The following is a 26,041-nucleotide window of genomic DNA, read 5'->3' as shown; positions in this document are numbered from 1 at the left end:
TCTGATTTGGAAATGCATTGGTTGTGATATCTCCCTGACAACCAACAACAACCACACAGAGTGCCCCTGCGGGTTCTAGGATATATACTGTAAAGCCCATCGCCCGGGAACCTTATTCTTTTTAAGTTAAATTTCTAAAACACTACAAAACATGTGTCAAAGACAAATACAAGCAAACGTCTCCACAGTAACACAGTAACAGTTGTTTGTGTGTCAGTGTGTGTGTATGCGTGTGTGTGTGCGTGTGTGCGTGCGTGCGTGCGTGCGTGTTAATAATAATTATTATTATTAATAATAAAATCTGCTAAATAAAAAGTAACTGAAGCTGTCAAATGCTGTATTTATAGTAGAGTATAAGTAACAAAAATGGAAATTAGAGTAAAAGTACCTAAAAATTTACTGTAGGTACAAGTACTTGTTTGTATATACTTGAGTAAATGTACTTGGTTACTTTGCAGCACCACTAGCCTTACATTAAGACGTCTCTGCCGAGACTTTCGCATTGTCACTGCAGGGCCGACTTATGTAAGGCTACATCACCACAGAACAGCCAATGACAGCCAAGCCTTTAATCACAGCTGTGTCAATCAGTAGAGTGGAGAGGGACATTTATTTATAGTTTTAACTATAACTATAGTTTTATACATCACACAGCTTAGACATTTGGATCAAATCAGACAGCAGACCTGTGTGAACGCATTGATATAAATAGCATATCTGAAGTGTGAATATTGCAGCCACAGCGACTTAATATAAACATGGGTCCCTTTCCTCTGTCTCACTCTCTCCCCACTCACTAAACCCATTGGAAATGCATTGGGTGCTTAAAGTTAAACATTTTTATTTTTTTATAATTAAACTACATTTTTTTACTATTAAACTAAGAGATGAAGCGCGCCAAAGTTTTGAGGAGATACTGACTAGTATAGTATATAAATAATGAAGATAACATACGTGTTACAAATATATATACATAAAGTGTCCTAAAGCACAACTATCAATATAATACAGTGCCCAAATCAGAGTGACCATAACAGTCAATGCTAGTTAGTGCAACAAGTATCTCAACATCAGTCAAACACAAGCAGAAATAAAACTGCTATTAAAACACAACCTAATAGTGCAGTGTCCAAAGGTCAGAGCGATAAAAACAAAAGAAAAAAAAACAAGAAAGGGTGACGCAGCAAGACGCACAAGAGCACCCTCCATGGAAGGTCCTTAGAGGTCAGAGTCAGTGCAGATATAGTTCCAGTAAAGAAAATCAATTCTAAAAAAAACTTGAACTTTCGCTCTGTACTTGGTCTGCTCTTTTTCCCCTCTAAACCAAAGCTCTTTGCCGAAAATAGCCGATCTACAAGCTCGCAACGCCTTACAGCGTGTGAGCTTGTAGATCGGCTATTGTTGGCTAAAGTTCTCAGAATATGGACGATATATAGGGGTTCAAGTGGTTATTATAAAAAAGGAGAAAAAGGGTTATTATCACACAAAGATTTGGAGGACCCCCTGTAATAACTCTGTGGACCCGGAGAATCGGAGCAGCAGGAGCAGTTTTGCAGTCGCTAAATCGCACTGTTGTGATGGAAAAAAAAGAGTTGAGCCGTAAGGCAAAGCTCTCTGTCTACCGAGCAATCTTCCTTCCTAATCTCACCTATGGTCATGAAGTGTGGGTCATGACCCAAAGTATAAGGTCGCGGGTGCAAGCGGCACAAATGGGTTTCCTCAGACGGGTGGCTGGTATCTCCCTTAGAGATAGGGTGAGAAGTTCAGTCACCCGAGAGAGACTTGGAGTAGAACCGCTACTCCTTCACCTGGAAAGGAGTCAGCTTAGGTGGTTGGGGCATCTCGTACGGATGCCCCCCGAGCGCCTTCCTAGGAAGGTCCTCGATGCGTGTCCCACTGGGAGGAGACCCCGTGGCAGACCAAAGACCAGATGGAAGGACTATATCTCCAAACTGGCTTGGGAACGCCTGGGTATACTCCCTGAGGGAGTGGAGGAAGTTGCTCGGGATAAGGAAATCTGAATGTCTCAGTTGGAACTGTTACCCCCATGACCCGATTCCGGATAAGCGGTTGAAGATGGATGGGTGGATGGCAACACAAGTTTGTCTGTGGTTTTATTAATATTTAACAAATGAAAAGTATCAACAAGATTAAATGTATTAACTACATACAGGTTCCTTTTTCCATTTCCTGAAAAGTAACAACGTTGGACTTGGGCCAACAGAGCCAGTATGGAACATTCAGGCTAATGAAGAGGGGAGCCCCTGTCTCTGCCTCCGCGGCTCCGCCGTCATTGAAAAAAAGTCAGCACCGATCGGCTATTTTTGGTGAATGTCCCCCAATAATAGGATGTTGGGGTTTGAGTGATTGAATAATAAGTATAAAAGTCTATTTGCAGGTCTGGATCAATAACAGCCTGTCAGGCCATGGCTACAGCTGAAGTCAGATGATGTAGGCAAAATAAGCCAAGATACGTTGCTCAAAGAATTGATATTTGAGCAGTACTACAATATACTGGAACATTTTGATTCCCTTAAATTATTTGAGCAGTATATAGAACAAAGGTCTGCACCTGTAACCCAGCTCTGAGATGGTATTTAGCAGAGGTTGGTTGCGACCGAAGGTCGAAGTTTAGTATGTGAAATGGCACATCATTTTTTTTTTACGGTCTATGGGTTTGCTGTCTGACATCTTGCTCTGACATCACTGTGATGTCAGGGGAACCACACTAACATATAATCCCTTTTATGCCCATATGTGGAGTTCCCCTGATGTCATCAATATTAAGCCCATATCTAACAGGACTTATTATGGGAATGCCCATATATGGAGGCCACATACCACACAAACAGAATCCATATATGGCCAAGACAGCCCATATCTGTGTGGCTGGTTCTACAGGCTGGGATCTCCATGTATGGGCATAAAAGTGATTAGTATGATGTCAGATGTCATACAGACATCATAGGACCTTCACATAACGAATAACTGGTAAGCATGTTTGGGCTCTCACAGCATATCTCCATATGCAGTACAAGGACCTCCATATATGGGTACCAGGGGTCTCCATATATGGTTAACTGGTCCCATATACATCACTGGCCAGATGGCCAAGACATGGCGCGACATATTTGTTTTTGTAGGCTAATTTCTGATTTTAAGTGGTGTTGCTGTAACTCTGAGAGTGTACACATGGAACCAAATGGACCTTTACAGCTCTGTAACTCTGAGAGTGTACACATGGAACAAAATGGACCCTTACAGCTCTGTAACTCTGAGAGTGTACACATGGAACCAAATGGACCCTTACAGCTCTGTAACTCTGAGAGTGTACACATGGAACCAAATGGACCCTTACAGCTCTGTAACTCTGAGAGTGTACACATGGAACCAAATGGACCCTTACAGCTCTGTAACTCTGAGAGTGTACACATGGAACCAAATGGACTAAAGCACAACTATCAATATAATACAGTGCCCAAATCAAAGTGACCATAACAGTCAATGCTAGTTAGTGCAAGAAGTATCTCAACATCAACACAAGCAGAAAAAAGAAAAACTGCTAACACAACCTAATAGTGCAGTGTCCAAAGGTCAGAGCGATAAAAACAAAAGAAAAAACAAAACAAGAAAGGGTGACTAAGCAAGACGCACAAGAGCACCCTCCATGGAAGGTCCTTAGAGGTCAGAGTCAGTGCAGATATAGTTCCAGTAAAGAAAATCAATTCTAATTCTTTTCCCCCTCTACACCAAAGCTCTTTGCAGAAAATAGCCGATCTACAAGCTCACAACGCCTTACAGCATGTGAGCTTGTAGATCGGCTATTTTTGGCTAAAGTTCTCCGAAAAAGGTTTTGGCTAAAGTTCTCTGAGAGAGAAAGAGAGAGAGAAACAGTTTAATCACTCCTGCAATGAATTGACCATATCAATTACACTTTTATGCGTTTTGTGTCCAAAATACCAAGATAAAAACAAACTGAACTCAACTCTAAAGTCCCAACATAGGCCTTTAAAGTTTAAACCAGGGTTTATCAAAGTGGGTGTCGTGGCACCCCAGGGTGCCTGACCGTGCCTCTGAATACTTTGATGATATTTGTAACTCATCAATATAGAAAGGTATCTGCAACAAAGCAGAAAGCCTGCAACACTCTAAGTTAGATGAAGGCTTTCTCATAATTCATCAATATCACTTGGGTTTAACCCCTTATACTCAGTAAGATATTAAACTGAGTTAAACTGTCCTTGGTGTGATCTTTTTCAGCATTAAAGCACACCACGTCTCTTCACCAAAAATAGCAAATCTACAAGCTCACAATGCGTTGTGGTTCAATTCAATTCAATCTTTATTTCAGACCCAGAGAGATCCATATATCACAGTTACAATAAAACAATACAGAAAACTAATAATCTAAAATCTAAAATAAAAGCACAATGCACCAACTCCACCAAGCCCAAATGTTCAGTTCCTGACATACAGACATGTGTGCAAATGGTTCCACAGTCTAGATGAGAACCTGACAGAACTGCGTGTAGGGTCCGTTACAAAAGCAAATTGTGAGCTTGTAGATCAGCTTGTAAGCTTGTAGATCGGCTATTTTTTGATTAATGTTCCCTCCAGAATGGGAGAGCTGCGGTTTAAGTGGTTAAACGACAAGTATAAAGTTATAATCAGATATTCTCTCAAGTTTCACTGGTGACAAACCGTATCTTAGAGGTAAAGATTTACATATTTGTCATGAATGTAAGGTTCTATAAAGTAAAGTAAAGTTCTCAACCTCTTCAGGCCGGGGACCCCCCAAATAATCATATTTTAACTGGGGACCAGTTGTATAACACTGTTCTATTGTGAAAATAGCAGATCTACATGCTCACAACGCCTCGTGTTGCGAGGCGTTGTGAGCATGTAGATCGGCTATTTTCACAATTTCTGCCTCTAATATTTGACAAATTGGCCAATGTTTAATTTGTCTTTTTAGAGGTATTAAAAGGTCCTTAAATTGTCACTTTAGAAATGTGCAGATACCCTCTATACACTTAAACTTTATTTAGGTTTGTTTACTGTTGAAAGGGAAAACAATGTTTCACATTAAGTTAATCATCTGGGGACCCCCCAAAAACATTTGGTGACCCTCCTGGGGTCCCGACCCACAGGTTGAGAACCTCTGGCCTAGAGAACAACCATCGCTATGGAGAAATAAAATACAAAAATAAACTCATAAAAACTCTTGCACTCTGAGTAGGACCCTTCACTTATTAACTGCCAAAACTCATCATATTTCTCTCACTCACACACACACACACACACACACACACACACACACACACACACACACACACACACACACACACACACACACACACACTTTGCCACATAAGGGAGAAACATACAGGGACACAAATGCTATTGGTGCAGCAATAATACATTCACAAAATCATGGCATATGTTTTCATGATACAATAGGCATGTCTCTCAGTAATCTAAGGGTATAAGTAACAGTGTCTCCGCCATATGTGGCGGCTGTCAATTATAGCAGACACAGCACAATACTTTGCCAGCCTTTTGAACTCTTTTTTGGAGATCCCAAGTTGTTGACACCCTCTAACGACCAATCTGTGAGTATAATGTCCTAAGCTGCCAGATACATTGCTCAAAGAATTGATCTTTGAGCAGTACTACAATATACTGGAACATGTTGATTCCCTTAAATTATTTGAGCAGTATATAGAACAAAGGTCTACACCTATAACCCAGCTCTGAGATGGTATTTAGCAGAGGTTGGTCACGACCGAAGGTCGCAGTTTATTATGTGAAATGGCACATCATGTCTTTGTCTGTCTGGACGTGTACACTTTTTTACGGTCTATGAGTTTGCCGCTCTGACATCATGCTCTGACATCACTGTGATGTCAGGGGAACCACACTAACATATAATCCCTTTTGCCCATATGTGGAGTTCCCTGATGTCATCAGTATTAAGCCCATATCTAACAGGACTTCATATGGGAACGCCCATATATTATTAAAGCAATAAGCCACGCGAGGCTTGTGGTTACCGGGGTAGTACACCGGAGAGGCGCCAGCCGAGTGTTTCCGACCCTCTCAGCCGGTGTATACTACCCTGGTAACCACAAGCCTCGCGTGGCTTATTTCTTTTCTTAAACGGTCACAATATTGCAACATGAGATTCATAGCATTCCATTATTTAAAGAAAAAAGTACACTTCTCCGCCACCAGGAAGAGACTTTTCCTTGTTTACCAGCCAAATCCAGGAACGGAACTTACGGAAGCCAGTGTGTGTTTATAAAGTCATGTCATTCTTTTTGCCAACAAATAGGGAAACAACACTTATGTGTTAGACCAGTCTCATGTTAAGAACCATATTCAGTCTCTGGATTTTCATCCAGATTTAGTTGCTATGTGGGTGAACATTACATCAAAATCGCTAGCAAAGCAACCTAAACTAACAGCCGAGTGGTGCCTGGAGAATAGAGGCGCTTTTCGCCTTTACAAGCCCTGCCCGGAGCCATTCAGTCACTGTCCTGTGCATGCGGGCGGTGCTTAGAAACACCCGCACGGCAGGATTTGAGAGAAAATCAAACGCTCGCTTCTCTAGTTCAGCCTCACGCCACAGTGGAAAGAAATAACACACCTGGCTTTGATATAAACTGGTTTAAGGTGTGGGTTATAGTCTCATATATACCACGGCAACCAGCCAATCAGAATCAAGGAATGGAACTAGCCGTTTCAGAAGGAGGCCACATACCACACTAACAGAATCCATTTATGGCCAAGACAGAAGACAACGCAGCGCAAAGCAACGCGTTGTGAAAAAAGCGATGTTGTAGATCTGCTGTTTTCACTAGTTTGGGTCCTGGGCAAGCGTCTAATCTCTCTTTTGGGTCTGGAGCTGAAATGTTTGGGAACCAGTGTTCTAAAGCATTCCTAAATGTGTTGAGAAGAATCAGTGTTGTTCAACTTACAGCTGGGAGCTTTGAGTCCTTTCAGCTCCACCACTCTTTTCCTTACTGGGAATTTGCACTAATTTGACAAACCTAACACAACTTTAAATGCCTAAACTGTAAACTGTAAACTGTAATAGCTGGCTTTATTCAACATTCTGCATTAAGCCCACTAGGCAGCAGTGGTGCACCAGTTACAAACAAAACCCCATACACACTCTCGCTTTCACGTGTGCACTTGGGTTAAGCTTAGATTTAACCCTATCCCTAACCCTTGCACCACACTTCCGGTTAACAGCAGACATACAAGCTCACGTCGCGTCGCAGATGCAACCGTTGTGAGCTTGTAGATCACACTCGGCTGCGGCGCCGGAAGCTCCGTGCAACCTCTGCGCAATGCACGATGGGATGTTGGAAAGTTGTGGATAGACCAGTGGTTCTCAACCTTTTCAGGCCGTGGACCCCCAAATGATCATATTTGAACTGGGGACCCCCCCACCCTGCACAAGCACTTGGAGTTGGTATTACATTTATGCCAGATAAATGCCAGAACAGCAGCTTCTATTTAGCTGTCAACACCAGTGTTGATTTCATTGACTAAAACCATGATGATAAATGTTCACCAAACTTTTTTCACAGACAAATCAAATCTAAACTATGACTAAATATATTGACAATTTTGGCAAAAATAAAACCTCTGAGGCTAAATGTTAATAAGACTAAATGTTAGAGACGGACAAGTGGAAGAGATCCAGTAGAACTAAAAGAAATGAGGTGTCGCGCTCTGAAAATAGCATATCTACAAGCTCACAGCACGATGCGGCACATTGTAAGCTTAGATCGGCTATTTTTTGATTAATGTTCCCTCCAGAATGGGAGTACTGGGGTTTAAGTGGTTAAACGACAAATATAAAGTTATAATCAGATATTCTCTCAAGTTTCACTGGTGACAAACCGTATCTTAGGGGTAAAGATTTACATATTTGTCATGAATGTAAGGTTCTATAAAGTAAAGTAAAGTTCTCAACCTCTTCAGTCCGGGGACCCCCCAAATAATCATATTTTAACTGGGGACCAGTTGTATAACACTGTTCTATTGTGAAAATAGCAGATCTACATGCTCACAACGCCTCGTGTTGCGAGGCGTTGTGAGCATGTAGATCGGCTATTTTCACAATTTTTGCCTCTAATATTTGACAAATTGGCCAATGTTTAATTTGTCTTTTTAGAGGTATTAAAAAGTCCTTAAATTGTCACTTTAGAAATGTGCAGATACCCTCTATACACTTAAACTTTATTTAGGGTTGTTTACTGTTGAAAGGGAAAACAATGTTTCACATTAAGTTAATCATCTGGGGACCCCCCAAAAACATTTGGTGACCCTCCTGGGGTCCCGACCCACAGGTTGAGAACCTCTGGCCAAGAGAACAACTATCGCTATGGAGAAATAAAATACAAAAAAAAAAAAAAAAATCATAAAACCTTGCACTCTGAGTAGGACCCTTCACTTATTAACCCTTAAGTGCTGTTCGGGTCATTTTGACCTGTTTTACATTTTCATTTGGAAAAAAAAGGTAGAAGTTAAAAATGTTTCCACCTGAAACTCACTGGCCTTAAAGATTCTTCTGAGATGAACATGTAAAAAAAATATTTTTGCACTACACCCATGCTACACCCCCCTCATATGTTTTGAACCTTAAGTGCTGTTCGGGTCATTTTGACCCGGAAGCACAGAAATACACAGTATTATGCCAAAACACAGACACACAGTCACCCCCACTTCTAACACCCCCCTTCCGAAGCCCCATTCCGAACCCTCCCCCCCTTCCTATAAGCATGAGCAATATTGCCCAGTATTAAATGAAGTCGTTTTTTTTACATGGATTTCAGCTAAATCAGTAAAAACGCCTAGCTCTTTCAGTGTTTAATGTGATATAGCAAAGCAGAAATGCAAACATTTTCCAAATATATCATATGAATTGTTTGGTATTGAGTCAAAGTCAATGTATCATGATGATTTGTTAAGTTAAAATTTATATTAGTGTTGTTTTTTTTAAACCAAATATCCACCGGGTCAAAATGACCCGAACAGAACGAAGGTGTAGTGAATCTGAACAGAACTTAAGGGTTAAGTGCCAAAACTCATCATATCACACACACACACACACACACACACACACACACACACACACACACACACACACACACACACACACACACTTTAAATACTTTATTTGGTTCCACAAATTACATTTCATAAACAGGGAAACAAATATATTAGGGTTAATCAATACTGAGCACTTATGGGTACACATAGCACCTCCTTCTCCACACTGCTAAGCTGCCAATAATAGCAGAGACAGATCAATACTTTGCTACTTGTTTTGCTCTTGCCTTCGCCAAGCCAGCAATCTGCTGGCCTCTCGTGGCGCGCACACACACACACACACACACACACACACACACACACACACACACACACACACACACACACACACACACACACACACACACACACACAAGAGCATAATTTACACACAAGGTTTTCAGACATGAACTGTTCAGAGAGCAGCATGTTTAGGGTAGCAGAGGCAGGATCCGTACAGTATGCAACATACTGTACATCTCTGACCTAAAACCTTTCTAAAGTGAACATTCATCTGAAAGTAACACATGATGCACATCTGCAATGTGTCATCTGTCATCGCACACTGAATTAACCACATAAACACCAGCATTCACATTCTGGGGAAAGCCATTCATTGTGAGCTTGCAGATCAGGTAGAGTGAAAACAGAAAATACACTAGTATAGAGCTTTGAGGGACTCCGGTCAACCAAGTATGGGGTTTAAGCGGTTAAGATGCTGCAGTGTTTCCACCAGCACAGTCTTCGTGCTACGAATGGAAATGCCTGTCCAATACATTTATTTCAAGCAAACAGGTCAACACTAGCTAAATGAGGCTGGCAGTAGAATGTGTGCAGTAGCATGCATGTGTGTGTGCGCGTGTGTTTGTTGTGATTGCATGTTCAAAGACAAGTCCTTAGTCAGCTGTTGCTAATTCAAGATTCAAGATTAATTTATTTGCTCCCGAGGGAAATTTGTCTTGGACATGCAGGCTGCTATATAATACAACAGGACAAGACAGACGGACAGAAAGAAAGTAAATTACAACGAATAGTGCACAACACACAGTGCTGACATACAGGTCAAGTGCATACATTACATTACATTACACTAGAGTCATCACCCCCACTAACGGCCTGAGTTTAGCAGAGTAACGGATATGGGAATGAATGAGTATTTGTATCTGTTCAGATGTCTTTTCTTGTTTTTAACTGGGACTCTATAACGTCTACCAGAGGGTAGCAGTTTGTATTCTGAATGAAGGACATGAGAGGGGTCAGCAATTATTCTCTTAGCTTTCTTAACTACACTTTCCTCAAGGATGAGGTGCTCCCTCACACCCATCACCTTCAATGCAATCCCAGCTAGTCTATTAATCTGTGCTTTTGACCTCACAGTCAAATTACCAAACCACTCACAAATTGTATAACGGAAAATACTCTCGATCACAGCATGATAGAAAAGCAGCATCACTCTCTGCTGTACACCAAACACCCTGAGCCTACGCAGAAAGTTAAGTCGCCGCTGGATCTTAGTACACACATGATTAACATGGACATCCCATGCTAACTTGCTGTCAATATGCACGCCCAAGTATTTGTATGAATCGAACTGAGCAATATTGACATTGTTTATGAGTAATGGAGTGTGGTCCCCCACATGACCTGGATAGAAAACCATTTCTTCAGGTTTTTTTTGTGTTAACAGTGAGGTGATGGTCCTCACACCACTGTACAAAACTGCTTACCTCCTGCTCATACACAGAGGTGCTTTTCTTATCATCTATAAGACCCAAAATGGCCGTGTCATCGGAGAACTTAATATAGCAAACACTAGGATGACTGCTGATACAGTCATTAGTGTATGCGGTAAATAAATAGGGACATGTCTAGCATGAAGACAGCTGCCACCCACTCATCAGTGTGTGTGTGTGTGTGTGTGTGTGTGTGTGTGTGTGTGTGTGTGTGTGTGTGTGTGTGTGTGTGTGTGTGTGTGTGTGTGTGTAACATGGGGCAGATGTAGGAGAGAGGACAGCTAGAAGTCACAATACAATAAACAGATCTAGGAAGGAGAGGTTACATGTTGTATCGTAATGTGTTAACTTGTTACATGCTGTGTTGTATTGCATCTGACTCACATTGTTGTGGAAGGATTGCGCTCTGATTGGATCCTCTGCAGCCAATGAGCAGCTGCTGAAGACGAGGATGAGGTTAGTGAAGATGTGATGGTCGATCAGAATATGACATCCAACAGGGATCCTGAAAAAATAGACAAGTATAGAGACAGACACAAACAGGGAGACAATTAGAGATTCACACTTATTCAGCTCTGATGTGTTGTTCAGGTTCATTCAGAACACAAATATAAGATAGTGTTTGTTCGTAAGGCACAGAACGGAAGGCAATGTACAATATAAAGTAGAGTCTCATTAGATGGCACTGGCTCAATCGATTTTATACTCGAGTGTGTGTGTGTGTGTGTGTGTGTGTGAGTGTGAGTGTGAGTGTGAGTGTGTGTGTGTGTGTGTGTGTGTGTGTGTGTGTGTGTGTGTGTGTGTGTGTGTTTGCGTGTGTGTGTGTGTGTGTGTGTGTCTCACCAGGAAAGCACACAGCATGAAGAAACTGGTGAAATAAACAAGAGCAAAGTTGCTCCTGCAGGTGAACTCCTCTCCTGGTTCAGAGTCGGCCTCTGGATCGCATGGCTTCCCAGGCAGACTGGCTAGCATGATGTCCTGCCACGCCTCCCCTGTGGCACACCTGCAATAAGAATACCATAACACATCACCGCTTTCAACTAGGCCGGTCACAAGTATAAAATAATGGCCTAATCCAGGGGATTCATGTCAATTTGTGTCTTCAGATATGACGGTTCAAGCTGCTGCTGCTGCTTGAACCGTCAAATAGATAGATAGATTCCTTTATTATCCCAAGGGGGGAAATCAGTTGCCCAGAGGCAGCACAGCAGTATAAGGTTATTTACAAAGTTACAGAGAAGTATGAAAACGATAAAAAGAAAAAACAAGAACAGAGTATAGCGTACAGTAAGTACAGTAAGAGCAAGGTACAACAAGAAAGGGAACGAATAATATATATAAATATATATACATAAAGTGTCCTAAAGCACAACTATCAATATAATACAGTACCCAAATCAGAGTGACCATAACAGTCAATGCTAGTTAGTGCAACAAGTATCTCAACATCAGTCAAACACAAGCAGAAATAAAACTGCTATTAAAACACAACCTAATAGTGCAGTGTCCAAAGGTCAGAGCGATAAAAACCAGTAAGGCTCCCTAATCGGGAGATAAGCGACCGTAGGTCACTTATCTCCACAAATAGGGCAAAAATGTGTTTTGCCAAAATCTTCCTGATCCATGTTGATAACATGAGTGTAGACATACTGTGTAGTGATTTTCGTGATTTTAGGGCAAAATCTGTAGGAGCAGTGTCCAAAAATGTGTTTTTAAAAATCGGCCTGGAGGTGGCGCTATATGGGAGAGATTCATGTTGATGGGATGAGTGTAGACATACTGTGTACCGATTTGCGTGATATTAGGGCAAAAATTGTAGGTGCAGTGTCCAAAAATGTGTTTTGCAAGAATCGGCCTCATGGTGGCGCTAGAAGAGGGCCATGTGAGAAATGAGGGGTGGGGTCTCCCCGCCGGCAAGGCGGACGAATAGGTACCGGCCCCGGCTGTCCCGGTCGCTCCTAGCCGGAGTTACGGCATTTTATGTGAGCTGCAGTGTAGGGGGTCCTCCACTGGGGGCGCCACCACTTTTGCATCCGTTCTGGAGCACCAGGAGTCGGTGGTCCCCGGGAATTCCCTGTGAGCAGCCCCGTTGGGGTGGTCATTTGGTCAGTTTAGCACATTTGGTCATTTTTTACATCTGGGGGTCCCCCAGGGACCTGGGGGTCCCTGGAGCTCCGGGGGTCCTTGGAGGTTGTAGTTTGGCAGGTAAGGAGTGTGTGTGCAAAATTTGGCATGGATCGGGGCAACGGTTGCGGAGATATGAGCAGGGCAAGAGTGTGACGTGTGAGGTGTGACAGACAGACTGACAGACAGACTGACGGACTGACTGACTTACACTTTGTGCAGGGTTTGATAGTAAATGCGACCTACGGTCGCAACAAAAGAAAAAACAAAACAAGAAAGGGTGACGCAACAAGACGCACACGAGCACCCTCCATGGAAGGTCCTTAGAGGTCAGAGTCAGTGCAGATATAGTTCCAGTAAAGAAAATCAATTCTAAAAAAAACTTGAACTTTCGCTCTGTACTTGGTCTGCTCTTTTCCCCCTCTACACCAAAGCTCTTTGCCGAAAATAGCCGATCTACAAGCTCACAACGCCTTACAGCATGTGAGCTTGTAGATCGGCTATTTTTGGCTAAAGTTCTCCGAAAAAGGTTTTGGCTAAAGTTCTCCGAGAGAGAAAGAGAGAGAGAAACAGTTTAATCATTCCTGCAATGAATTGACCATATCAATTACACTTTTATGCGTTTTGTGTCCAAAATACCAAGATAAAAACAAACTGAACTCAACTGTAAAGTCCCAACATAGGCCTTTAAAGTTTAAACCAGGGTTTATCAAAGTGTGCCTCTGAATACTTTGATGATATTTGTAACTCATCAATATAGAAAGGTATCTGCAACAAAGCAGAAAGCCTGCAACACTCCAAGTTAGATGAAGGCTTTCTCATAATTCATCAATATCACTTGGGTTTAACCCCTTATACTCAGTAAGATATTAAACTGAGTTAAACTGTCCTTGGTGTGATCTTTTTCAGCACACCACGTCTCTTCACCAAAAATAGCACATCTACAAGCTCACAATGCGTTGTGGTTCAATTCAATTCAATCTTTATTTCAGACCCAGAGAGATCCATATATCACAGTTACAATAAAACAATACAGAAAACTAATAATCTAAAATCTAAAATAAAAGCACAATGCACCAACTCCACCAAGCCCAAATGTTCAGTTCCTGACATACAGACATGTGTGCAAATGGTTCCACAGTCTAGATGAGAACCTGACAGAACTGCGTGTAGGGTCCGTTACAAAAGCAAATTGTGAGCTTGTAGATCAGCTTGTAAGCTTGTAGATCGGCTATTTTTTGATTAATGTTCCCTCCAGAATGGGAGAGCTGCGGTTTAAGTGGTTAAACGACAAGTATAAAGTTATAATCAGATATTCTCTCAAGTTTCACTGGTGACAAACCGTATCTTAGAGGTAAAGATTTACATATTTGTCATGAATGTAAGGTTCTATAAAGTAAAGTAAAGTTCTCAACCTCTTCAGGCCGGGGACCCCCCAAATAATCATATTTTAACTGGGGACCAGTTGTATATAGTCTCACAGCACTGCTCGTCGGTGCTGGAGCATTTAACACTACGGTGTAGACCGTTCTACTTGCCCAGGGAATTTCCTTGTGTGTTGCTAACGGCTGTATACATCCCACCAGAAGTGAGTGCATCCGAAGCTATGGACGAGCTGAGCGATGTCATAGGCAAGCAGGAAAATAAGCACCCGGAAGCCATATCAATCGTGGCTGGGGACTTTAACCACTGCAACTTGAAATCGGTGTTGCCACACTTTTACCAGCACGTTAGGTGCCCAACAAGGAAGGAAAGGACGCTGGATCATTGTTATTCCACCATCAAGGCTGCCTACAGAGCGGTCCACCGGCCCCACTTTGGGAAATCTGACCACCAAGCGGTGCTACTGCTACCTGCCTACAAGCAGAGAATGAAGAGCGAGCAACCCAAGGAGAGGTCTGTTCAGTGCTGGTCCACAGATAATGTATCTAAACTCCAGGGCTGCTTTGAATCGACAGAATGGTCCATCTTCAAAGACTCAGCCACAAGTTTGGATAACTACGCTGACACTGTCACCAGCTATGTTAAATTCTGTGTGGATAATTGCATCCCAGCGCGAACCGTTCGCTCCTATCCCAACGAGAAGCCGTGGATGAACCATGATACTCGTCTGAAGTTGAGAGAGCGCCGAGCCGCCTTTCAATCTGGGGACGAGGAACGGTACAAAAAATCCAGATACGACCTGAGAAGGGCGATCAGAGACGCTAAGAGACAATATAGGGACAAACTGGAGAACAACTATAGTGGCTGTGACGCACGGCGTATGTGGAGAGGGCTGCAGGCGATTACGGATTACAAACCGAAGCCGGCTGTTATTAACACCTCGGACTCTCTACCGGACGAATTGAATAACTTTTTCGCCCGCTTTGAAACTCACAACACGGACCCAGTTACACCAGTGCGGGGAACACCCGGTGCGGTGGAGCTGCAGGTGACACAACGAGATGTGAGTAAAACTTTTAAAAGCGTTGGGACTCATAAGGCGGCCGGCCCTGACGGGATTGCCTCACGTGTCCTTAAGTTGTGTTTCGACCAGCTTTCGGGAGTCTTTACTGACATTTTTAATATGTCCCTGTCATTGTGTGTGGTACCGTTGTGTTTCAAGGAAACCATAATTGTACCCATAGCAAAGAAAAAACCTGTAGCCTGTCTTAATGATTATCGCCCTGTGGCTTTGACCTCTGTTCTTATGAAGTGTCTGGAAAAAATGGTTATATCACATATAACGCACATTATCCCTGCCAATACTGATCCATTACAGTTTGCATACTGTGCTAATAGATCAGTCGATGATGCTATTTCTCTCGCACTACACATTGCCTTGAAACATCTGGAGAAAAGGAACTCTTATGTCAGACTACTCTTCATAGATTATAGCTCTGCCTTTAACACGATTGTACCATCTAAGCTTGTGTTGAAACTCAGGGGTCTTGGTCTTGGCAGTAGTATCTGCAACTGGCTGTTTGACTTTTTGACAGGCAGGCCACAATCTGTACGAATAGGGAACAAGCATTCATCTAAGATATTGACCAGGACTGGAGCGCCCCAGGGCTGCTGCCTCAGTCCCTTGTTGTATAGTCTGTTCACCTATGATTGTGTTGCCAGGTGTGGCAATAATTCTATTCTCAAATTTGCAGATGACACCACGGTTATAGGACTAATATCCAACGATGATGAGAGGGCCTATAGGAGGGAAATTGAAGAGCTAACCCTATGGTGCCAGAATAACAATCTCTCTCTAAATGTTAGTAAAACAAAAGAGATCATCGTTGACTTTAGGAAGTCTAATGTCAATCACAGTCCCTTAACCATAAATGGTTCACCTGTAGACATCAAATTCCTGGGTGTTCACATAACAAACTCACTCACATGGTCTCAAAACAGCGAAGGTATCCTTATGAAAGCGCAGCAGCGATTGTACTTTCTGAGGCGCCTCAGGAGATTTGGTCTGAGCACCAAGGCTCTTGTTAATTTCTATCGCTGTACCATAGAAAGTGTTTTGACAGGATGCATCACAGTGTGGTTTGGTAACGTGACTGTTCAAGACAGTACACAGTTACAGAGAATTGTGAAGAGAGCTGCCAAAATCATTGGCACAGAATTACCACAGCTACACACAATCTATAACACACGCTGTAAGAAAAAGACAGAGAACATCTTAAAGGACAGCTGTCATCCCGCCCATTCCCTGTTCTATCTCCTCCCATCCAAAAAACGTTACCAGAGCATCAAATCTCACACCACCCGTTTCAGTAATAGTTTTTATGCTCAAGCAATCAGGATGCTTAACGAAGAGATGGAAGCGAGACGTAGGTAGTCATGTGCAATATACGCAGTTTTTAAACTGTACACTGTTACACTGTATGGTTGTTTTGTTGTTTTTGGGTTGTCCTGGGTGACCTGTTGTTGTCTTGTTTTTTTGTGTGTAATAAGGCTGAGAGTGCTCCTGGCACAAGCATTTCATTGTATGTCTATACCTGTATGGATATGCATTTGACTAATAAACCTGAATCTGAACCTGAACCTGAACCTGATAACACTGTTCTATTGTGAAAATAGCAGATCTACATGCTCACAACGCCTCGTGTTGCGAGGCGTTGTGAGCATGTAGATCGGCTATTTTCACAATTTCTGCCTCTAATATTTGACAAATTGGCCAATGTTTAATTTGTCTTTTTAGAGGTATTAAAAAGTCCTTAAATTGTCACTTTAGAAATGTGCAGATACCCTCTATAAACTTTATTTAGGTGTGTTTACTGTTGAAAGGGAAAACAATGTTTCACATTAAGTTAATCATCTGGGGACCCCCCAAAAACATTTGGTGACCCTCCTGGGGTCCCGACCCACAGGTTGAGAACCTCTGGCCTAGAGAACAACCATCGCTATGGAGAAATAAAATACAAAAATAAACTCATAAAAACTCTTGCACTCTGAGTAGGACCCTTCACTTATTAACTGCCAAAACTCATCATATTTCTCACACACACACACACACACACACACACACACACACACACACACACACACACACACACACACACACACACACACACACACACACACACACACTTTGCCACATAAGGGGGAAACATACAGGGACACAAATGCTATTGGTGCAGCAATAATACATTCACAAAATCATGGCATATGTTTTCATGATACAATAGGCATGTCTCTCAGTAATCTAAGGGTATAAGTAACAGTGTCTCCGCCATGTGGCGGGTGTCAATTATAGCAGACACTGCACAATACTTTGCCAGCCTTTTGAACTCTTTTTTGGAGATCCCAAGTTGTTGACACCCTCTAACGACCAATCTGTGAGTATAATGTCCTAAGCTGCCAGATACATTGCTCAAAGAATTGATCTTTGAGCAGTACTACAATATACTGGAACATGTTGATTCCCTTAAATTATTTGAGCAGTATATAGAACAAAGGTCTACACCTATAACCCAGCTCTGAGATGGTATTTAGCAGAGGTTGGTCGCGACCGAAGGTCGCAGTTTATTATGTGAAATGGCACATCATGTCTTTGTCTGTCTGGACGTGTACACTTTTTTACGGTCTATGAGTTTGCCGCTCTGACATCATGCTCTGACATCACTGTGATGTCAGGGGAACCACACTAACATATAATCCCTTTTGCCCATATGTGGAGTTCCCTGATGTCATCAGAATTAAGCCCATATCTAACAGGACTTAATATGGGAATGCCCATATATTAAAGCAATAAGCCACGCGAGGCTTGTGGTTACCGGGGTAGTATACACCGGAGAGGCGTTGGGAAACACGAGGCGCCAGCCGAGTGTTTCCGACCCTCTCAGCCGGTGTATACTACCCTGGTAACCACAAGCCTCGCGTGGCTTATTTCTTTTCTTAAACGGTCACAATATTGCAACATGAGATTCATAGCATTCCATTATTTAAAGAAAAAAGTACACTTCTCCGCCACCAGGAAGAGACTTTTCCTTGTTTACCAGCCAAATCCAGGAACGGAACTTACGGAAGCCAGTGTGTGTTTATAAAGTCATGTCATTCTTTTTGCCAACAAATATTTACACATTACAAACAATAAAACTAGGAGAAACAAGAATACAAATGTTTTCTAAAAGAAGTGTTTTTGCAAAGAAACAGTGGGATTGAAATGATCAGTCTGTAATGTGATGCGCTTTCGCCAGGCACGTGCGCACATACAGCAAAGGGGGCTGGAGCCCTTAACTTTTATCAACATAATTGTCCACCAAAAGGCCCTTCAGCCCATGCCTCTCTAGCATTCTGTGCACTCCCTGGATATCGCCTAACAAAACATCCGCAGCGAGATGCTCACATGTAGAGCAATAACTTTCAATCGTATGACTTTTGGAGTGGTTGAATCGGCTAAACGTGATGTCCATTTCATTCATTTTTTCTCTCTCGCCCGTGTTTTGTGTGTGCTGATGCAGCGATCATTGAATTTGCGACTCTGAGCTCAGCTTTGCTATTTTCAGTATATCCTACTGTAACCAAGACGACTTTAGCGTTCCTCACGTCATCAACATGTAACATTAGAAAGTTGTGTTTTAAGCTCTTCTTAAACGGGATTCAATGTGACGACGGGGGTTCTGTTTTGTAAAATCCAATCGACGACACCACGACGGAGCATTTGTTGAACAAGTCAGCGTGTACGACTCCAAATCAAGCAGCGTCACAGACTTGCAGTTGCGTGCAGCGTGAATGCATGGATGTTACACAGATATTGGTGTGTCCCAGAAATGTGTGACCACAGCGCGTATATTTGCATGGTTGATGACTTGATGTTGCGTAGATATTGGCGTACGGGGCTTTTGGTGTGACACATGGGTTGATTTCCTTTTTCTTTTCTTTTTTATCGGTCAAAATTGACCGTTAGTGCTTACCGGTAACCAATTTCTTATCGGTTTAACGGTAACGGTTAGCCGTTGGCCATCCCTAGTTGGAAAGTTGTGGATAGACCAGTGGTTCTCAACCTTTTCAGGCCGTGGACCCCCAAATGATCATATTTGAACTGGGGACCCCCCCACCCTGCACAAGCACTTGGAGTTGGTATTACATTTATGCCAGATAAATGCCAGCCAGAACAGCAGCTTCTATTTAGCTGTCAACACCAGTGTTGATTTCGTTGACTAAAATCATGATGATAAATGTTCGACTAACTTTTTTCACAGACAAATCAAAACTAAACTATGACTAAATATATTGACAATTTTGGCAAAAATAAAACCTCTGAGGCTAAATGTTAATAAGACTAAATGTTAGAGACGGACAAGTGGAAGAGATCCAGAAGAACTAAAAGAATTGAGGTGTCGCGCTCTGAAAATAGCATATCTACAAGCTCACAGCACGTTGCGGCACATTGTGAGCTTGTAGATCGGCTAATTTCAGCAAGCAACCAAGTGTAAAAACAGGCATTACTATATCATCAAGGCACCGCCAAAACATATTTTGGACACCAAATAAACTGTAGATTATTATCAATTATAAAGTATGAAGATAAATGGGTGAAGCACCTTTTTGGCTGGGGTGCTGCCTCTTCCTCTTTCCTGGGGGCGTGGGGATGGGGGTGACTCCACTTGCTTTGGTATCCTGTATGGTGGCTAGGATTAATAAGAGAAGGATATCACACTGGGCGTGTCCCAGCCGTGGTACCGGGGTATGGCACATGCGCAGTACAATCTGGCCTGCACCTACACTGTGGCTCAGTAGATGGCGGCGTGTAAACATTAAATGGTAGTGTTTGTTTTGTCCTGCTTTAAGTGCCTGCTGGGGACTTGCTCTTTGCTCAAATTAAATGTTCTTATGCCACAAAACAAGTAGGCTTATTTGGTGCCCTAATAGGCACAACTATGTGTTGCATATCCTGAATGAATATAAGTTATAGAAATCCATCGTATTCTCATCTACTGCTGTTTTACTGATATTTTGTGTAAGTGCTTATAAATAAATTAAATTGTGCGGTCTGTTGAATTTTTTGCACCGTACGTACGGCACACAGTACAAGTTAAGACATATACTTCAAAGTACAGGATTATATAAAAGCATCCCTCTGAAGACCAATTATTTCCCACAATTGATTGATTTAAAACTTTATTAGAAGTTTGCATAGGAAAAGGTAGTTTCATAACAGCTGGTACAAGGTCAACTAAAAGGATAAACACCTCCAAAGAGCCTTGGGCTTGTTTCAATTGGGGTCCTTTAAAAAAAAACACACAGCACTATGTAGAAAATATAATATAAGAAAACCTGCAGCTGTTTAGGTGATGAGTGGAGAGAGAACAAAAAAAACAAACACACAGCTCGCTCTACTGAGAACGGATCATGATCTTTTTTTATCTAGTGCCTCTGCTGGAACACTCCACCATGGCAGTTCCTGTTAACACTGCGCATGTGCCATACCCCGGTACCACGCTGGGACACGCCCAGTGTGATATCCTTCTCTTATTAATCCTAGTATGGTGGAGGAGGTGGGTGAGGTGATGGAGGCCGTTCACCGTCTTCCCCAGAACCTCTGGCGCATCTTGGCTGACTGCTTGGCCTTACCTTCAGGGATGAAAAGATGAAAGAATTAAAAAATAATCCCATGACTGAAAGAGAAAGGCCCACCTCACTAGCGCTCTTGTTTCCTAACTATTAGCATACTATGAACAATTACCATGCTTTATTGTTAACTTTTGAAGCTGGTCTTTTGATTGATTGTTCGATTATTTTATTAGACAAAAATGGAGAACAGTACAAGTATACTCAATACAATATAAATGTAGTACAGTTAAACACCCTGTCTAAAATGAACATCCCAAATAATCCATTATTATTCAGTAATCAGCATTACAGTAGGTCTACAGGCTGATATTCCCCCATGTTGACAAAATGTTGTGTATGGTAAATACAATACAAACAATAGTGCTAAATATAAGTCAACAACATATTGACATTGACACATGTCTAAAGAAGGTTAGCCATTGCTATGAAGTGGTATTATTATGAATAAAAGACAGTCCAATGTTGGTAGATGCATACTGTGTTAGTGTAGCCTACTGCATGTGCCAATATACTGTATGCATGCATATGATGTGATTGTGAACATTTGGTAGGCCTACCATTTTTACACTGTTAAATTAACGCTGGCTTTTGACATATAGATTGGTGTCCCAACGATTAAAATCATATCAAATGAACTAGGTTAATTTCTATCAAATCTTTGGGTCCTTGAATAGGAAATGGCAGAGAATCACTGGGTTAGGTTGTGTAGAATATCATTCCCAGGGACCCCTATGCCATAAGAAAGGGGTCTTCAACAGGGGGTCCGGGACCCCTAGGGGGTCCTCAGAGTTACTACAGGGGGTCCTCCAAATCTTTGTGATAGAAAACATTTTCCCCTCCTTTTTATGTTAACAACTTGAACCCTAGAACCCTATTCTGAGAACTTTAGCCAAAAATAGACGATCTACAAGCTCACAACGGCGTTGTGAGCTTGTAGATCGGCTATTTTTGGCAAAGATCGTTGGTGTAGAGCAGACTAAAGAGCAGACTAAGTAGCCTACAGAGTGAAAGGTCAAGTTTATTAAGTATTGACGGTTCAAGACATGAGTCCAAAATACACTGATGATTGTGCTGTCAAACAATGAAACTATATGGAATCTATGAACAGGTTGTGGGGGTCCCTGCTTCATCTCTCTCTCAACTAAGGGGTCCTTGGCCTGAAAACGTTGAAGACCACTGCCATAAGTTAATATTTGTATGGCTTTATCAGTGATTCCCAAACATTATAATGTTATGTCAAGGACCCCCTGTTTGACATGCATTAGGCTACGGACCCCCATTTAATGGCATTGCTATCTCTGAGAACCCAATTTATATTCTAAAATCAATGTTAATTTAGAGTGTGGTTGAATTTGCACGCTCTCTGAGTTACATATGGGGTCCATTTGGTTGGATGCAACGCTGATGAAGGCTTAAACGCCGAAACGCGTCCGTTTGTTGCTGCTCTGCAGCTTTCCTTACCGACCTTAATTAAAAATAAAAAAGTACCTTAAAAGGACTGAACCGTGAGTGCTGGTATTCTCTTTTCAATGTTACGTTTCCCGACCGTGCACCCGGTAAGAAGAAGTCTAATACTGTGAAACTACTTGGAGTCGTGCGCGCATTTCTACTTTCAAATGTCCATTTGGTTGCTAACTTTATCTGGGGACCCCTGGAACTCCCTGAAGGACCTCTGGGGGTCCCCTAGCCCCTCTCGCCTCTTCAGAATACAAAGTAACAAGAAGGAGCGAGTGGGGCTAGGGGTCCCCGGACCCCACTTTGAGAAGCAATGCATTACAGGGAGAAGAGGCAACAACATGAGAGTGAATGACAGACTGAAACTAATTTATAGTTGATTGCGACCGTCAGGGAGCAGCTTACTATGAAAACCTCCACCGGCCGTCCGTCGGTCGGTCGGTCGGTCGGTCGGTCGGTCACACGTCACACGTCACACCTTTGCCCTGCTCATATCTCCGCATCAGTATATAGGGCTTGTTTGTTTATTGTATGACATCACGCCACATCATCAGCTGTGGACTCTGTGATGTCATCGTATCGCATCAGTATATAGGGCTTGTTTGTTTATTGTATGACATCACGCCACATCATCAGCTGTGGACTCTGTGATGTCATCGTATCTCCATATATGGCCATCTCCGTATATGGAGATATAAGTCGTCCATGCCCAAGTATGGGCTGGTGAGGTCAGACTTTGTGTGATGCGTAGGTTATCTCCATATATGGAGATTCAACATTCCAGGCAATGCTCTCTTCCCTGGTGAGAATTGCCCCTTTATATAGGGCTTGTTTGTGTATTGTATGACATCACGCCACATCATCAGCTGTGGACTCTGTGATGTCATCGTATCTCCATATATGGCCATCTCCGTATATGGAGATATAAGTCGTCCATGCCCAAGTATGGGCTGGTGAGGTCAGACTTTGTGTGATGCGTAGGTTATCTCCATATATGGAGATTCAACATTCCAGGTGTAACTATGGCTACCCGTATGACGTGAGAGGTGGAGGTTGTGATATTTGTGGAGATAAGCGACCAACGGTCGCTTGTCTCCCGATTAGGGAGTCTTACTGGTATATTCATACCTGGAGGCTGGAGGCGATGTCTTCTCATCAAACTGTGTACATTAAAATCCTTAATTGGTCCTTTTGATGCGGCGACGCGAAAGCAGCTGCGTTTGTGTTGGTTTAAGCCAAGCTAATTCGAGGCTAAAGGTTGATAATAGATTAATGAATCGACGCTGACTGTAGGCCCATGTCGTAGTTAGATCTCCAAACCCTCACAGTGAGTGTGTTTAAAGGTTTTAAACTTGTAGTTTAGTAAAGAGTTTTACCTTCTGCAGCGCAGTGCGGCGCGGTGCATCAAACAGTTTGAAAAGGTGCGCATGCGTTCTATTTATACCCCATCACATCCTGTGTGGAGGCAAACACAGACTGTGCGCTGGCGCCCTCACGTGGTGAAAAAGTAGACTACAACAAACTTTTTTTTGCGACCGTAAGGTCGCAGTTTAGTTGCGACCGTCAGGGAGCAGTTTACTATGAAAACCTCCACCGGCCGTCCGTCGGTCGGTCGGTCGGTCGGTCGGTCGGTCGGTCGGTCGGTCGGTCGGTCACACGTCACACGTCACACCTTTGCCCTGCTCATATCTCCGCATCAGTATATAGGGCTTGTTTGTTTATTGTATGACATCACGCCACATCATCAGCTGTGGACTCTGTGATGTCATCGTATCGCATCAGTATATAGGGCTTGTTTGTTTATTGTATGACATCACGCCACATCATCAGCTGTGGACTCTGTGATGTCATCGTATCTCCATATATGGCCATCTCCGTATATGGAGATATAAGTCATCCATGCCCAAGTATGGGCTGGTGAGGTCAGACTTTGTGTGATCCGTAGGTTATCTCCATATATGGAGATTCAACATTCCAGGTGTAACTATGGCTACCCGTATGACGTGAGAGGTGGAGGTTGTGATATTTGTGGAGATAAGCGACCAACGGTCGCTTATCTCCCGATTAGGGAGTCTTACTGGTATCAAAACCTCCACCGTCCGTCGGTCGGTCGGTCGGTCGGTCGGTCGGTCGGTCGGTCGGTCACACGTCACACGTCACACCTTTGCCCTGCTCATATCTGGGCTCGTTTGTGTATTGTATGACATCACGCCACATCATCGGCTGAGGACTGTGTGATGTCATCATATCTCCATATATGGAGACATAAGTTGCTCATGCCCAAATATGGGCTGGTGAGGTCAGACTTAGTGTGATGCGTAGGTTATCTCCATATATGGAGATTCAACTTCAATGAGTAACCATGGCAAATCACACCGTACACAAATGACCCTTATATAAGACCGGCATTATCTACCGACAGCTGCTATAAGCCAACCCTGGCGATAAGGTCTGAGTCGAAGAAATGCTTCTTTCCTGGTATAAGACCGGCATTGTCTGTCGTACATTTCGGTCAATTCCAGTGGGGATGCCATTGAAAAGTTAATCTAGTTGTACAAAGTAATCAAAGAATGGGTTGACTGGTAGGCTGGTTGACTGCTTTATCTGTGGAGAGTGTATGTCACTGAGAGTCCTTTTATAGCGATTGAAATCATGATGAGGTCACGATGAGTCATCTATGCCCAAATATAGATTTCTAGGTCAGATGGCCCATGGAGTTTGTGATGTCAAACCTAGCAACCCAATATAAACAAACCTGATGTCAGACCTGAAGTATCCTTTTATACCCATATATGGAGATACAGAGATCTCCATATATGGGCATATTAGAAAGCCCATATATGGGCATATACGGATGACATCAGGGATATCCATATATGGGCATAAAAGGGACAAGGGCTTACAGTTAAGAGATCTCCATATATGGGCATATCAGAAAGCCCATATATGTTCATATACTGATGACATCAGGAATATCCATATATGGGCATAAAAGGGACAAGGACTTACAGTTAAGAGATCTCCGGGCATAAAGGGACAAGGACTGTTACAGTAGATATAGAGATGTCCATATATGGGCATAAATGAACAAGGACTGACAAACACTGAGATCTCCATATAACCTATGGGAATATAAGGGACGAGGACAATGCGTAGCATTGTGAGCTTGTAGACCTATTTTCTAAATATTGTTGTACATTAAAAACTTGAAATGGGTCATTCTGCATAGTACTTGGGATTTGTTGATGTAAATGTTCACATAGAGTGTAATAATTGGTAAAACAAACTTTTGGCCTATTTGTGGAGATAAGCGACCAACGGTCGCTTATCTCCCGATTAGGGAGTCTTACGGGTTTACCCATATTAAACACTCCTGTTTTTGGAAGAACTTCAAGTCTCCTGTTCCAAGAATGTCCCTCCCCCCCCCCCCCCCCAACACAGAAGATTTTCTTTCTATTTTTGGGGGGATTTTTCATGTGAAGGACCTCCAAAATGATATGTATTTGGCCACGGACCCCCATCTATTTAGTTCCAGGGACCCCCCAGAAGCAAAATTTGAGTTACAAACG

Source organism: Nannobrachium achirus, assembly GCF_963921795.1.
Source record: "Nannobrachium achirus genome assembly, chromosome: 6".
Taxonomy (NCBI): Eukaryota; Metazoa; Chordata; class Actinopteri; order Myctophiformes; family Myctophidae; genus Nannobrachium; species Nannobrachium achirus.
This window is presented reverse-complemented; position numbering follows the sequence as displayed.